General features: G+C 45.1%; 1 non-coding gene across 1 annotated transcript; it reads left to right on the top strand.

The window, feature by feature from the left end:
• The first annotated feature begins 2,135 nt into the window (after positions 1-2,135).
• On the top strand, positions 2,136-2,255 carry LOC129651952 (small nucleolar RNA SNORA26). The gene has a single exon (XR_008714441.1). It is a non-coding gene; the product is annotated as a small nucleolar RNA SNORA26 (small nucleolar RNA).
• Positions 2,256-15,719: the final 13,464 nt, after the last annotated feature.

The following is a 15,719-nucleotide window of genomic DNA, read 5'->3' as shown; positions in this document are numbered from 1 at the left end:
CTGGAGGAAGCTCAAGGCTGGGCTCCGCGTGCTCGCGGCGCCCTCTGCTGGTCAGACCCGTCTTTGCGTGCCCCGGGAAGAGGTGGAAGGACACACAGTCCCTACCCAACCCAGCTCTCCCTGAGAACTGCTGGGGGTAATCTCGCCCCTTCACCACACAACTCCTCGCCCCAGGGAAGCCCCAGGCTGTCCCTGACCCTCTCCAGACATCTTTGCCCTTCCCCTCAGGCACACGCATTTCAGACATCCCTAAATTACACTGTCCTGCCCTTGCTTTCTCAGTTGGTCTCAGTGGTCAAATGTTGGAGCGGAAAGGACTCCGATCAGTTCAGTTCAGTTGCTCAGTCGTGTCCGACTCTTTGTGACCCCATGAATTGCAGCACGCCAGGCCTCCCTGTCCATCACCAACTCCCGGAGTTCACTCAAACTCATGTCCATCGAGTCAGTGATGCCATCCAGCCATCTCATCCATCCTCTGTCGTCCCCTTCTCCTCCTGCCCCCAATCCCTCCCAGCATCAGTCTTTTCCAATGAGTCCAATAATAAACAGCAATAGCAAATGAGGTCTTCCCTGGCTGTCCAGCAGTTAATACTCTGCCTTTCAATGTGGGGGAGGGGCGGCGGGGTGGGGGTGGGATCCCTGGTGGGGGAACTATGGTCCCACATGCCTAGAGTGCAGCCAAAAGTTTAAAATTAAAGTCCCCTCTCTGTTCCAACATCGCCCATTTTCTGGCACCTTGCCCCTCTTCTGGGCCACACAGAATCCCAGAAAAGCGGAGACTGTGGTGACTGTCAGATAATTAGTGCAATCATCATTTCACCTTCCGAAAAATTGGGGCAAGGGGTCTGGGAGAGAGCCAAAAGTGGAGCCTCCGTGGGCATTTGCCGCGAGCTGGACTTTGTGATCAGTTCGTTCCTAGTACAGACACTTGCCCGAGGCCGCAGCGCAGAACTAGGACCAAACCTGCCACTCCCTCCCCGGTGCTCCTTCCATCCTACCCGGGTCTCCCTTGGAAAACGGACCTTGGGAGGGGGCGGTACAGGAAACCCACGCACACCCTCACTATAGGCCTCCCACCGGTGCCCCCACCCCAGAACAGACGCCCCCAGTCCTAGAGAGACTACTCTCCTCCACACACTTCGAGGGAACCGGGTTGGTTTTTAGGGCCTTGAGTGCAGGGAAGACCGGGGAGCATGGGAGGGGCGGGAGCCTCACCTGTTCTGAAGCCTGGTCTATGCTGCCATCTTGTGTCCATAGCAGGAAGTGCGCCCGTTCCGCCGCTCGGAGCAAGTTCCCGAGTAGACCGGGGTGAGCACTGCGCTCCATCTCTTCCAGACACAGGAAGGAACAAGGTACAGCCCATTCCTTTACAGTTCATTTGCAGCTTACAGTCTGGCCTCGTGGCCTCCAAGTGACGTGACCCAAAACTCAACTCAGCACCGAATACTCACCAAAATAGAAGGTCAGCAAAAGTTTCCAAAAGATAGAGAAGCATCAGGAAAGTGATGTTGAAGCTGGACAGGTAGGGGGCTTCCCTGGTGGCTCAGTTGGTAAAGAATCCACCTGCAGTGCGGGAGACCCAGGTTCAATCCCTGGGTTAGGAAGATCCCCGGGAGGAGGGCATGGCAACCCACTCCAGTATTCTTGCCTGGAGAATCCCCACAGACAGAGGAGCCTGGCGGGCTACGGTCCATGGGGTCACAGAGTCAAACACAACTGAGCGACTAAGCATAGCACAGCACAGGGACTTCCCTGGTGGCTCAGTGGTAAAGAATCGGCCTGCCAGTGCAAGAGCCATGGGTTCCATCCCTGGCGGATCCCACGTGCCACAAGGATTGAGCCTGTGCTCTAGAGCCCGGGAGCCTCAACTACTGAGCCCATGTGCCACAGCCACTGAAATTTGCGCACCTTAGGGCCACTGCAATGAGAAATCTACAAACCACAATTGGAGAGTGGACCCCGCTCACCGCAACTAGAGAAAGCCCAGGCAGCAACGAAGACCCAGTACAGCCAAAAAAATTATAAACAAACAAGAAAACTCTCTGAATTTAAAAAAAAAAAAAAAAAGAGGTGGGGTGGGCAGGTAGAACTGGAGGCAAGTGAAGATGAGAGAAGGCCCTCCACACCCTTTTCCTGTGCCCTTTTAAGGTTCGCAGTGCCTTAGGAGGCTAACACAGAAGGGTAAAGACAGTCTCCATAAAATCCAGAGAAGAGACTGTGAAACTCCTCTTTGGATCTCGGCTGGAGTCACAGCTGACGGGGAAAAAAAAAGAAGAAGAAGTAGTCACTCCAGGTAGAGAGACTAGCCTGAGCAAAGGCAGGGAGTCAGGAAAGCATCGTTTCTAAGGAATCCAGTTTGTCCCAAGACTAGGTCAGGGGTTAAGGCGTTAAGGGCAAGATCATGTGGGAGCCTAATGGGCAAGGCTGAGTTTGTACTTAAAACCTTACGCAGTGGTCTTCGAGCAAGGGCAAGCTCCAGCATGTATGTCTCCAGGAAAGAGCAGTATAACTGCAGAGGAGGGGACTGAACAGGACAACTGAAAATGGTTGAAGGACGTGCAGTGCTGAGGGTGGTACCCCTGAGAGCGCTGATGAGCCAGGGCCACCGGGAGAGATGAGGGCTTCAGCTTGAGTTGCTCTCCGTGAACATGTCCTTCATGCAACTAGGAATACTAAATCATTAAAAATGGAAGCAGTAGCAGTCACGCAGGAGACTACATAGTAAGCAAAGTACTTTAATTCATACATGCCTTTGACCAGTGTTTACTGAGCCTACTATGTGTCGGGCCCTGCGCTAAAGGGCTTGCAATCTATCAGTAACTGATGGTTGATTCCAGTGAAGGAGATGGGCATTAACAGCCCTGATAAATAGATAAAATACGTGGTGCCCTAGAAGGTGCTAACGGAAAAAAAAAGAGCAGTGATGCAGGAAAAGGAGTATGAGAGGACAGGGTGGAGGGCTGCAGCTTAAAACAGGGTGATCATGTGACTCCCCTAGTGGTCCACTGGCTAAAACGCAGGGGGCAGGGGTTCGATCCCTGGTCAGGGACTAGATCCCACGTGCCACAACTAAAAGATGTCACGTGCCACAGCTAAAAAGATACAGCATGCCGCAAGGAAGATGGAAGATCCTGCGTGCCACAACTGAGGCCTGGCACAGCAAAATAAATAATAATAATAAATAAAACAGCATGGCCGGGAAAGGCCTCTGTACAAAGGAGACATTTAAGCTAAATCTTGAGAGGAAGGAGAGCAGGAAATCTTTTGAAGAAATGTGATACAAATGGACTTATTTTCAAAACAGACTCACAGATATAAAACAAATTTATGGTTACCAAAGGGGAAAGGGGGTTGGAGGAGGGATGAACTAGGAGGTTGGAATTAACATACACACGCTACTGTATTTACCATAGATAAGCAACAAGGACATACTGCTTAGCACAGAGAACTCTACTCAATATTTTGTAATAATCTATAAGGAAAGAGAATCTGAAGAATTTATTTATATAACTGAATCACTGTGCTGTATACCTGAAACTAACAGATATTTTAAACCAACTATACTTCAATTTTTGAGAAGTTTTTTTTAAATTTACTTCTCCTTAAAAGGCCTATATCCCCCCTCCCTTCCCTTTTTCCTATTAAAATTATATTTAAATCTGACTTCTAAGCCACCTCGGGCTTCTCTGATAGCTCAGTTGGTAAAGAATCTGCCTGCAATACAGGAAACCCTGGTTCAATTCCTGGGTCAGGAAGATCCCCTGGCGAAGGGATAGGCTACCCACTCCAGTATTCTTGGGCTTCCCTTGTGACTCAGCTGGTAAAGAATCCGCCAATGCGGTAGATCTGGGTTCAATCCCTGGGTTGGGAAGATCCCCTGGAGAAAGGAAAGGCTACCCACTCCAGTATTCTGCCATGGAGAATTCCATGTACTACAGTCCATGGTACTTCCCTGGTGGCTCAGACGGTAAAGTGCCTACAATGCGGGAGACCTGGGTTCGATCCCTGGGTTGGGAAGATCCCCTGGAGAAGGAAATGGCAACCTACTCCAGTACTCTTGCCTGGAAAATCCCACGGACAGAGGATCTTGGTAGGCTACAGTTCATGGGGTCGCAAAGAGTTGGACACAACTAAGTGACTTCACTTCACTTCACTTCACATCTAAGCCACCATGAAGTCACTCATTTTTTTCCTGGTTACCTCCCCTGTATGCTGGAATTATACATGTTAATAAATATTTTGTTTTTCTCTTTTAATCTGTATTTTATTATAGGAATGTCAACCAGAAACTTAGAAGGACAGAGGGAAAATTATGTTTTCCTCCCCTACAAGACTTTGGGGAAGAAAGCCATGTGACTGTCTGGGGAGAAGCTTCCAGATCCCAAAGTGGGAGCATTTCTGGCATGTTATAGCCCAGCAAGGGGGCTGGGGTGGCTAGAGTGGAGGGCCGAGGGTCGTGGAGTTGATATGAGCTGGGAGAGGTGATGGGGGTTGATACAGGCGGCCTCATAGAACATGTGAGGACCAACTTTTACTTTTGAGCAGAAGAGCATCGCAACGGGACTTCCATTTTAAGGAGCTTTCTCAGGCTGCTGTGTGGGGACCAGACACCAGGGATATGTGCACAGAGCCCAGAGTTTCCTAAAGACTGGATGTGGGGTGGGAGAGGAGAGACTAGTCAGGATGCTGTCTCCATGAGGATGGAGTTGCCATCAGCCAAGATAGGGTGTCTATGGCAGGGGTAATTTTGGTGGTGAGGGGAGATCTCAATCTAGGGCAGGCTGAGTTTGGGATGTTTATTAAACATCATAGGGAGAATAACAAGTGAATTAATTTCAATCCACTGGATAACCATGTGTGTGTGCATTTGTATATGTGTGTGTTTTATTTTGGGAAGATACGCAAACCATAAAATTTATTTTAATCATGTTTAAATATATTGTTTGATGGCATTAAATAGATTCATATTGTTGTTTTACAACTATCTTTCATCATCATTATCCTCATAACAATCCATCTCCAGTAACTTTCATCTTCCCAAACTGAAACTCTGTACCCATTAAAAAATAACTCCACATTCTCCCTTCCCCCGGCCCTGGCAACCGCCATTCTATTTCTACAAATTTGCCTATTCTGTGTACTTCATATACATGGAATCATCCAATATTTGTTCTTTTGTGTCTGGTCTATTTCATTTAGCATAATGTCTTCAAGGTTGATTCATGTTGTAACATGTCAGAATTTCATTCCTTTTTTAAGGCAGAGTAATATTCTATTATATAGATATTCCACATTTTGTTTATCCGTTCATCCACCAATGAACATTTGGGGTTTTTTCAGCTTTTGGCTAATTGTGAATAATGCTGCTATGAACACTGGTATACATCTGTTCGTGACTCTCCTTTTAACGCTTTTGGATTGGTACCCAGAAGTGGAATTATGAGTCATATGGTGAGTCTATGTTTAGCTTCTGCTAAGAGGAACTGCTACACTGTTTCCCAATCTTGTGTGATGTTTCCCACTTATCCACAGGAGGGACTGAGAATCAGAGAGGGGAAGGGACTTACAGGAGGTAGGGATCCCTGAGCCAAAGTTCTCTTGACTTCTGTGATTCTGACACCCCTACTAGAGAGAGACTCGGAAATAGAAACTCATGGAAGCTGAACTGAACCAAGGTGCAAACTTGGAAGCCATCTTCATAGAGCGGGTGGGGAACAAGTTTGCCGCAGAAGAGAGGAATGTGAGACCAAGAGAGCAGGAAGCAGGAGTTTGGGATGGGGCGTGAGTCCAAAGAAGGAAGGGGAGCTAGTAGAGAAAGCAAAGGGAGAGCTGCCCCTTAATACAATTCCAAGCCAGGCCCTCCAATCAGAGCTTACTAGCAGCTGTGTGACCTTGGGCAGGTTACTCACCCTTTCTAAGCCTTGGTCTCCCTGCCTATAAAATGGTGGTACTAAAAGTCCTTGCCCCATTGGGTTGATGTCACAACTAAATGTGATGAACCAGGATTTGTAAAGCCTGTGGCCAAGATATGAAAGAGTGTCACAGAGCCCAGGGAGAGAACAGTTAGAGAAGTCACTGGGAGAAAGGGGACAAGCCCGCCCTCAGAAGGGCTGCTGGAGGAAACATGAACCCATTTGTCTCTGGAGGGCAGTTTGGCAAAAACCTTAAAGATATGCTGATCTGTTCACCCAGAAAATCCACTTAGGGGAATTTATTCTCAGAAATCTTGAAAGACATGCAAGTTGAATTATCCGCAAGGATGTTGATCCAGTGCTGTTGATGAGAACAGAGGATTGGAGATGATGTCAATGTCCAAGTAAAGGAAACTGGTAGCATTATTTCTGCTTCATGCAGACAAAAATTACATAGCCACTAAAGATGCAGTTGATGTAGTTGTAGAATTAGAATTCTGTTTATCAGTCCAGAAAGAGGCTCATGTGCATACATATACATGTGTGGGCTTCCCTCGTAGCTCAGTGGTTAAAGAGTCTGACTGCAATGCAGGAGACTCGGGTTCAAGCCCTGGGTTGGGAAGATCCCCTGGAGAAGAAAATAGCAGCCCACTCCAGTATTCTTGCCTGGAGAATCCCATGGACAGAGGAGCCTGGCAGGCTACAGTCTATGGGGTCACAAGAGTCAAGACACAACTGAGCAACTAAGTATGCGCCTATATATATGTTACTATTTTATATATATATAAGGTTATTGTCTTATTTAACTTATATGCGGAGTGAAAGTGAGGTGAAAAGTGAAGTCGCTCAGTCGTGCCCGACTCTTTGTGACCCCATGGACAGTAGCCTGCACCAAGCTCCTTTGTCCATGGGATTTTCAAGGCAAGACTACTGGAGTGGGTTGCCATTTCCTTCTCTAGGGAATTTTCCCAACCCAGGGATTGAACCCAGGTCTCTCACATTGTAGACAGACAATTTACCATCTGAACCACCAGGGAAGTACAGAGTACATCATGTGAAATGCCAGGCTGGATGAATCACAAGCTGGAATCAAGACTGCAAGATTGCCAGGAGAAATAGTAACCTCAGATCTACAGATGATACCATTCTAATGGCAGAAAGTGAAGAAGAACTAAGGAGCCTCTTGATGAAGGTGAAAGAGGAGAGTGATAAAGCCGGCTGGGAAACTCAACATTCAAAAAAACTAAGATCATGGCAACCAGTCCCATCACTTCATGGCAAACAGAAGGGGAAAAAGTGAAAGCGACAGAGTTTCTTTCTTTTCTTGGGCTCCATAATCACTGCAGACAGTGATTGCAACCATGAAATTAAAAGATGCTTGCTCCTTGGAAGGAAAGCTATGACAAACCTAGACAGCACATTAAAAAGCAGTGACATCACTTTGGTGACAAAGGTCCATATAGTCAAAGCTATGGTTTTTCCAGTAGTCATGTATGGATGTGAGAGTTGGTCCATAAAGAAGGCTAGTTCAGTTCAGTTCAGTCCCTCAGTCGTGTCCGACTCTTTGCGACCCCAGGAATCGCAGCACGCCAGGCCTCCCTGTCCATCACGAACTCCCGGAGTTCACTCAGACTCACGTCCATCGAGTCAGTGATGCCATCCAGCCATCTCATCCTCTGTCATCCCCTTCTCCTCCTGCCCCCAATCCCTCCCAGCATCAGAGTCTTTTCCAATGAGTCAACTCTTCACATGACGTGGCCAAAGTACTGGAGTTTCAGCTTTACCATCATTCCTTCCAAAGAACACCCAGGGCTGAGCTCCTTTAGAATGGACTGGTTGGATCTCCTTGCAGTCCAAGGGACTCTCAAGAGTCTTCTCCAACACCACAGTTCAAAAGCATCAATTCTTTGGCCCTCAGCTTTTGTCACAGTCCAACTCTCACATCCATATTTGACTACTGGAAAAACCACAGCCTTGACTAGATGGACCTTTGTTGGCAAAGTAATGCCTCTGCTTTTGAATATGCTATCTAGGTTGGTCATAACTTTCCTTCCAAGGAGTAAGCGCCTTTTAATTTGATGGCTGCAGTCACCATCTGCAGTGATTTGGGAGCCCAAAAAAATAAAGTCTGACACTGGTTTCCACTGTTTCCCCATCTATTTGCCATGAAGTGATGGGACCAGTTGCCATGATCTTAGTTTTCTGAATGTTGAGCTTTAAGCAAACTTTTTCACTCTCCTCTTTCACTTTCATCAAGAGGCTTTTTAGTTCCTCTTCACTTTCTGCCATAAGGGTGGTGTCATCTGCATATCTGAGGTTATTGATATTTCTGCTGGCAATCTTGATTCCAGCTTGTGCTTCTTCCAGCCCAGTGTTTCTCATGATGTACTCTGCATAGAAGTTAAAGAAGGCTAAGCACTGAATAATTGATGCTTTCAAATTGTGGTGCTGGAGAAGACTCTTGAGAGTCCCTTGGATAGCAAGGAGATCAAACCAGTCAGTCCTAAAGGAAATCAACCCTGAATATTCTTTGGAAGGACTGATGCTAAAGCTGAAGCTCCAATACTTTGGCCACCTGATACAAAGTGTTAACTCATTGGAAAACAACACCCTGATGCTGGGAAAGTGTGAAGCAAAAGGAGAAGGAGGCAGCAGAGGATGAAATGGTTAGATAGATGGATGGTGATGGTAAGGATGACTGACTCAATGGACATGAATTTGAGCAAACTCCAGGAGATAGTGGAGGACAGAGGAGACTGGTGTGCTACAGCCCATGGCATCACAAAGAGTCAGACACAACTGAGCAACTGAACAACAAAAACTGTTTTATTACAGGAGTTTTTTAACATGCACCAAAGTAGAAAAAAATTATATAAAAGATCCCCATGCACCCACCACTCAAAGTTAACTACTGTGAATTCACAAACCACCTTCATTTATATCCCCACCCACCTCCTCCCTCCTCACTACATATTATTTCAAATAAATTCCAGGAATCATAGCATTTCACCCTTAAATATTTCAGTATGTAGCTAGCAGCTAAGGACGCTTTTTCTTTAACATAACCTCATACAATTATCACACCTAAAATAATTAATCAGTTCAGTTCAGTCACTCAGTCGTGTCCAACTCTTTGCGACCCCATGGATTGCAGCACAGCAGGCCTCCCTGTCCATCATCAACTCCTGGAGCTTGCTCAAACTCACGTCCATTGAGTCAGTGATGCCAACCAACCTCTCATCCTGTCGTCCCCTTCTCCTCCTGCCTTCAATCTTTCTCAGCATCAGGGTCTTTTCCAATGAGTCAGTTCTTCGAAGCAGGTGGCCAAAGTATTGGAGTTTTTGCTTCAGCATCAGTCCTTCCAATGAATATTCAGGGTTGATTTCCTTTAGGACTGACTGGTTTGATTTCCTTGCTGTCCAAGGGACTCTCAAGAGTCTTCTCCAACACCACAGTTCAAATGTATCAATTCTTCAGCACTCAGCTTTCTTTAAGGTCCAACTCTCACATCCATACATGACTACTGGAAAAGCCATAGCTTTGATTAGATGGACCTTTATTGGCAAAGTAATGTCTCTGCTTTTTAATATGCTGTCTAGGTTGGTCATAGCTTTTCTTTCAAGGAGCAAGTGTCTTTTCATTTCATGGCTGCAATCACCATCTGCAGTGACTTTGGAGCCCAAGAAAATAAAATCTCTCACTGTTTCCATTGTTTCCCCATCTATTTGCCATGAAGTGATGGGACCAGATGCCATGATCTTCATTTTTTGAATGTTGAGTTTCAAGTCAGCTTTTTCACTCTCCTCTTTCACTTTCATCAAGAGACTCTTTAGTTCCTCTTCACTTTCTTCCATAACAGTGGTATCATCTGCATATCTGAGGTTATTGATATTTCTTCCAGCAATCTTGATTCCAGCTTGTGCTTCATCCAGCCTGGCATCTCGCGTGTTATACTTTGCAATAAGTTAAATAAGCAGGGTGACAATATACAGCCTTGACGTACTCCTTTCCCAATTTGGAACCAGTCTGTTGTTCTAACTGTTGCTTCTTGACCTAAATTTTAATTATTAAAATAATTAATAATAATTCCTTAATAAAGAAACATGGTTTCTCTACTCACAAGACTTCTGACAATAAATGTGAGGATTTTCCATACCAAGCAATTCTGACACTAACTACCCATAGTTAGTACAGACCTCACAGATTAAAGGTTCAGTCCCCCTCTTCAGACATCAATCACAAGTGGTGGGTCCTAAGGGACCCACAGTTCTGTCCAACTCTGGTTACAAATTGGGGGTTCCCTCAACCTCCTCCTTGGGTTCGATAATTTTTTATAATGGCCCACAGAACTCAGGAAAACAGTTTACTACTCACTTACTCGTGTGTGTGTGTGTGTGTGTGTGTGTAAGTCACTTAGTTTGCAACACCATGGACTGTAGCCCACCAGGCTCCTCTGTCTGTGGAATCCTCCAGAAAAGAATACTGGAATGGGTAGCCATTCCCTTGTCCACGGGATCTTCCCAACCCAGGGGTCGACCCCGGGTCTCCCACAATGCAGGCAGATTCTTTACCATCTGAGCCACCAGGAAAGCCCTTACTATTACCGGTTAATTATACAGGATAGTATAACTGACAGAGATGAACAAACAGATGAAGAGGAATACAGAGCAAGGTGCAGAAGAGTCCCAAGTTCAGGGGCTTCTACTCCCAGGAATGAGTGCACCACCCTCCCAACACATGGGGGTGTTCAGCAACCTGCACCCTGCTTCCTAAAGTTTTTATGAAACTTCCATTACATAGGCTTGATCGATTCAATCCTTTGGCCCCTGGTGACTAATTCCATCTCCAGCCCCTTCCCCTTCCCCAGAGGAGGCTAGAGAATGAGACTGAATGTTCAAACTGTCTAATCATGTGATTGGTTCCTCTGGCAACCAGCCCTCATCCGGAAGTTATCTAGGGCCCACAGCCGCCAGGCATCACATTAACAGACAAAAAGACACTTATTGCTCCAAAGACTTGAGTCTTAGAAGCTCCTGTGTCAGGAACCAGGGACCAAGACCAAACATTCTAATAAAAAAATTATTCTAGCACCCCTATCATTCAGGAAATTACAAGGATTTTAGGAGCTCTGTGTCAGGAACTAGGAGCAGAAACCAAATATATATTTATTTCATCACAGTACCACACAACATAATAGAATATCTGGTCAAGGACTTCCCTGGCACTCCAGCAGTTAAGACTCCACACTTCCAATCGTAGGTCCGATCCCTAGTCAGGGAACTAAGATCCCACAAGCCACCTGGTGCAGTCAAAAAAATAAATAAATAAAAGAAATCTGGTCAGTGTTTAAATTTCTCTCTAAAGAATCCACCTGCCAATGCAGGAGGTGTAAGAGACAAGGGTTCAATCCCTGGGTTGGGAAGATCCACTGGAGAAGGGCATGGCAATCCACTCCAGTATTCTTGCCTGGAGAATCCAATGGACAGAGGAGCCTGGCAGGCTACAGTCCATGAGGTCTCAAAGAGTTGGACACAACTGAAGTGGCTTCAGCAATACGTGAACCGTGAACTTCCAGATGTTCAAGCTGGTTTTAGAAAAGGCAGAGGAACCAGAGATCAAATTGCCAACATCTGCTGGATCATCAAAAAAGCAAGAGAGCTCCAGAAAAACATCTATTTCTGCTTTAATGACTATGCCAAAGCCTTTGACTGGGTGGATCACAATAAACTGTGGAAAATTCTGAAAGAGATGGGAATACCAGACCACCTGACCTGCCTCTTGAGAAACCTATATGCAGGTCAGGAAGCAATAATTAGAACTAGACATGGAACAACAGACTGGTTCCAAACAGGAAAAGGAGAACGTCAAGGCTGTATATTGTCACCTGCTTATTTAACTTCTATGCAGAGTACATCATGAGAAACACTTGGCTGGAAGAAGCACAAGCTGGAATCAAGATTGCCAGCAGAAATATCAATAACCTCAGATATGCAGATGACACCACCCTTATGGCAGAAAGTGAAGAGGAACTAAAAAGCCTCTTGATGAAAGTGAAAGAGGAGAGTGAAAAAGTTGGCTTAAAGCTCAACATTCAGAAAACTAAGATCATGGCAACTGGTCCCATCACTTCATGGCAAATAGATGGGGAAACAGTGGAAACAGTGTCAGACTTTATTTTTTTGGGCTCCCAAATCACTGCAGATGGTGACTGCAGCCATGAAATTAAAAGGCGCTTACTCCTTGGAAGGAAAGTTATGACCAACCTAGATAGCATATCCAAAAGCAGAGATATTACTTTGCCAACAAAGGTCCATCTAGTCAAGGCTGTGGTTTTTCCAGTAGTCAAATATGGATGTGAGAGTTGGACTGTGACAAAAGCTGAGGGCCAAAGAATTGATGCTTTTGAACTGTGGTGTTGGAGAAGACTCTTGAGAGTCCCTTGGACTGCAAGGAGATCCAACCAGTCCATTCTGAAGGAGATCAGTCCTGGGTGTTCTTTGGAAGGAATGATGGTAAAGCTGAAACTCCAGTACTTTGGCCACGTCATGTGAAGAGTTGACTCATTGGAAAAGACTCTGATGCTGGGAGGGATTGGGGGCAGGAGGAGAAGGGGATGACAGAGGATGAGATGGCTGGATGGCATCACTGACTCGATGGACGTGAGTCTGAGTGAACTCCGGGAGTTCGTGATGGACAGGGAGGCCTGGCATGCTGCGATTCATGGAGTCACAAAGAGTCGGACATGACTGAGCAACTGAACTGAACTGAACTGAACTTAAGTGACTTAGCACACACGATTATAAATGATACTTTTTTTTCTTTTGAATTTGGGATCCATATAAGGTACACACAAAACAACTGGTTGTATATATCTTAAGTCTTTCAAATGATAGGAACCTCCTCCCTGTATTTTCTTTCCGCTCCCAATGAAAGTGTTGTAGAAAAGATGATTTGTCCTGTAGATCCAGACTGTTGGTCAACCCGATAGCCAGTGTCTTATCTTTGCTGATTGCATTCTCATGGTATAATTTAACATGTCTTGCTGTTCTCTGTGTTGCTTGAAACTTGCTAGTTTGACCTAAAGTCTTGATCAGATTTAAGGTTGTCTGCTTCTCAGCAGGGACAATTTATAGGTGGTGCAGGAGAAATGTGTTTCTCTGTTGGCAACTTTAGCAACTGTAGATGATCAATGCCCAGATCTATTCATTCATTCATTAAGAGCTGAAAAATGGCAACAGTCTAATTGTATCATTCCTTTGTTTCGTAAGTAATTTTACTTATTTAGGTTGGCTGTGCTAGGTCTTCGTTGCTGCCTGGGTTTTTCTCTAATTCCGGTGAGTGGGGGCCACTCTCTAGTTGTGGTGTTCGAGCTTCTCATTGCACTGGCTTCTCCTGTTGGGGAGCACAGGCTCTGGGGTGTGAGGGCTTCAGTAGTTGAGCTCCCGGGCTGCAGAGCGCAGGCTCAACAGCTGTTGAACATGGGCTTAGTTGCCCCACAGGATGTGGGATCTTCCCAGACCAGGGATTCAACTCGTGTCTCCTGCATTAGCATGTGGATTCTTTACCACTGAGCCACCAGGGAAGCCTGCCTTCTTCACTTATTACCTAGACTACTTCTATAAAGAGAATTACATCCCTCCCCTACATCTACAATCAGTTTCCACACCAAAGACACAGTTCTTCCACGAAAGGCAAGTTCACAAAGTAATGATTTTCTAACATCCTCCAAAGGTGACTACTAAGGATTTTCTTTAATCATTACAAACTTGTGAATTTAAATATATCTAAAATGTACATATTCGATATGCTTTCATCTATTGCATTTATTGGGCTTCCCTGGTAGCTCAGTGGTAAAGAATCTGCCTGCAATGCAGGAAACTCGGATTCAATCCTTGGTTTGGGAACATCTCCTGAAGGAAGGCATGGCAACACACTCCAGTATTCTGGAGAATTCCATGGACAGAGGAGCCTGGTGGGCTACAGTCCCTGGGGTCACAAAGAGTCAGACACAACTGAAGCAACTAAGTAGCAACAACAGCATTGCATTTATTATTCTTATAATTATGTAAAATATAAACATGGTTCCCAAATCAAATGTCCAAAACAAGATAAAGTCAAGGAAATCCAGTTTCTATTAATATTCCCATCCTCTCTACTCTATATCCTATTTTCCTTTATGTCACCTTTTTTTTTTTTTTAGGATCAATGAACACACACATCCTTTTTCTTACTAAGACTAGGGTACCTCCTTCTCTATTATATGACAAAAACAAGTTATAAAAGAGTTTGTACAATTTTAATTTGTTTTTAATTGTTTTTACATGTATTGTAAAAACAAATATTGTTTTTAAACAAACAAATATATTGTTTTTAAATGTATAATAATAGGGAAAAAAAACACATCTTTGATGTTTCTAACTGTATTCTGCTCTCTAGGAGCCCTGCAATCCCACATGCCCTTTGCTTTGCCAAGTGGAGCTAGGTCTTAACTGCACTCATGTCAAGCATGGGGCAGAGCTGAATTGCAAGATCAAGGGGGCAGGAGTTTAAGGCCTGGAACTGGGAATGGCTCAAAGTGGGAGATGAAGGAGCCAGAAAGAGCTGCATAAGACAGGCCAAGAGGGGCCTGCACAAGCTGACTTTTGAGCTAGACTGTCCTCACTCACTTTTGTCAAGGGTCACGGGGTAAAACTTACATCGTTCACTAGTGTTTTAAGTAAGAATGGATTCTTTGGGGCAGATCTGAAGCTATGTCAAAGGCGTGAAGAAAATAACAGGGCCCAAGGCAGAGGGACACTCAGAGCAGTGGACAAATTCATAAAAACCCATGCAAACAGATGGAAATGTGCCAAGAAGGATCCTGGTCATCCCCAGGTAGTAACTGATTTAACAGGTGTTTTAAGAGTGGGGGTCATTTTTCTACTTTTTAAATTTGTATGCAATAAGAATATGTTATTTTATAATTCAGGGGGAAATCATCTTTATTTTAAAACAAAATATTTTAAAACAAATTTTAAAAATTTTTTTTAATATTTTAAAACAAAACATAGAGATGCTCAAAGAAATGAAGGAAATGGGTTCATTCAAGGGCCACCACCCTGCCCTGGGCAAGGGTTCTATGCCTCCCCCAGCCCTGGGAAGAGAAGCCAGAAGTGACTTCAGGGAGTCTGTGGGGGGCATAGCCAGGGCAGCTGTACCCTCACAGTTAAGGAAACAGTTTCAGAACTTGAATGCAGCCCTGCAACTTACCAGCTGTGGGCTTGCAGAAATACTTCCAGCCTTCTAATTTAGGCATCAGTTCACTTCAGTCACTCAGTCGTGTCCAACTCTTTGGAACCCCATGGAATGTGGCACACCAGGCTTCCCTGGTCATCACCAACTCCCAGAGCTTACTCAAACTCATGTCCATTGAGTCGATGATGCCATCCAACTATCTCATCCTCTGTCATCCCCTTCTCCTCCTGCCTTCAGTCATTCCTAGCATCAGGGTCTTTTCCAATGAGTCAGTTCTTCAATGAATATTCAGGACTGATTTCCGTTAGGATGGACTGGTTGGATCTCCTTGCTGTCCAAGGGGCTCTCAAGAGTCTTCTTCAACACCATAGTTCAAAAGCATCAATTCTTTGGTGCTCAACTTTCTTTATAGTCCAACTTTCACATCCATACATTCAGCATACTCATCTATAAAAGAGAAGAGCTATTCCCACTGGGTGAGATGTTGGGAGGATTGAACGAGACAGCAAATATAAAGTGCTTAATGCCATGCCCATCCCTTGGAAGCAGATAGTAAATATTTCTGCAATGAGC

The sequence above is a fragment of the Bubalus kerabau genome, chromosome 4, assembly GCF_029407905.1.
Source record: "Bubalus kerabau isolate K-KA32 ecotype Philippines breed swamp buffalo chromosome 4, PCC_UOA_SB_1v2, whole genome shotgun sequence".
NCBI classification, from domain to species: Eukaryota; Metazoa; Chordata; class Mammalia; order Artiodactyla; family Bovidae; genus Bubalus; species Bubalus kerabau.
The sequence above is the reverse complement of the archived record's forward strand: the minus strand, read 5'-3'. Positions and strand labels throughout refer to the sequence as shown.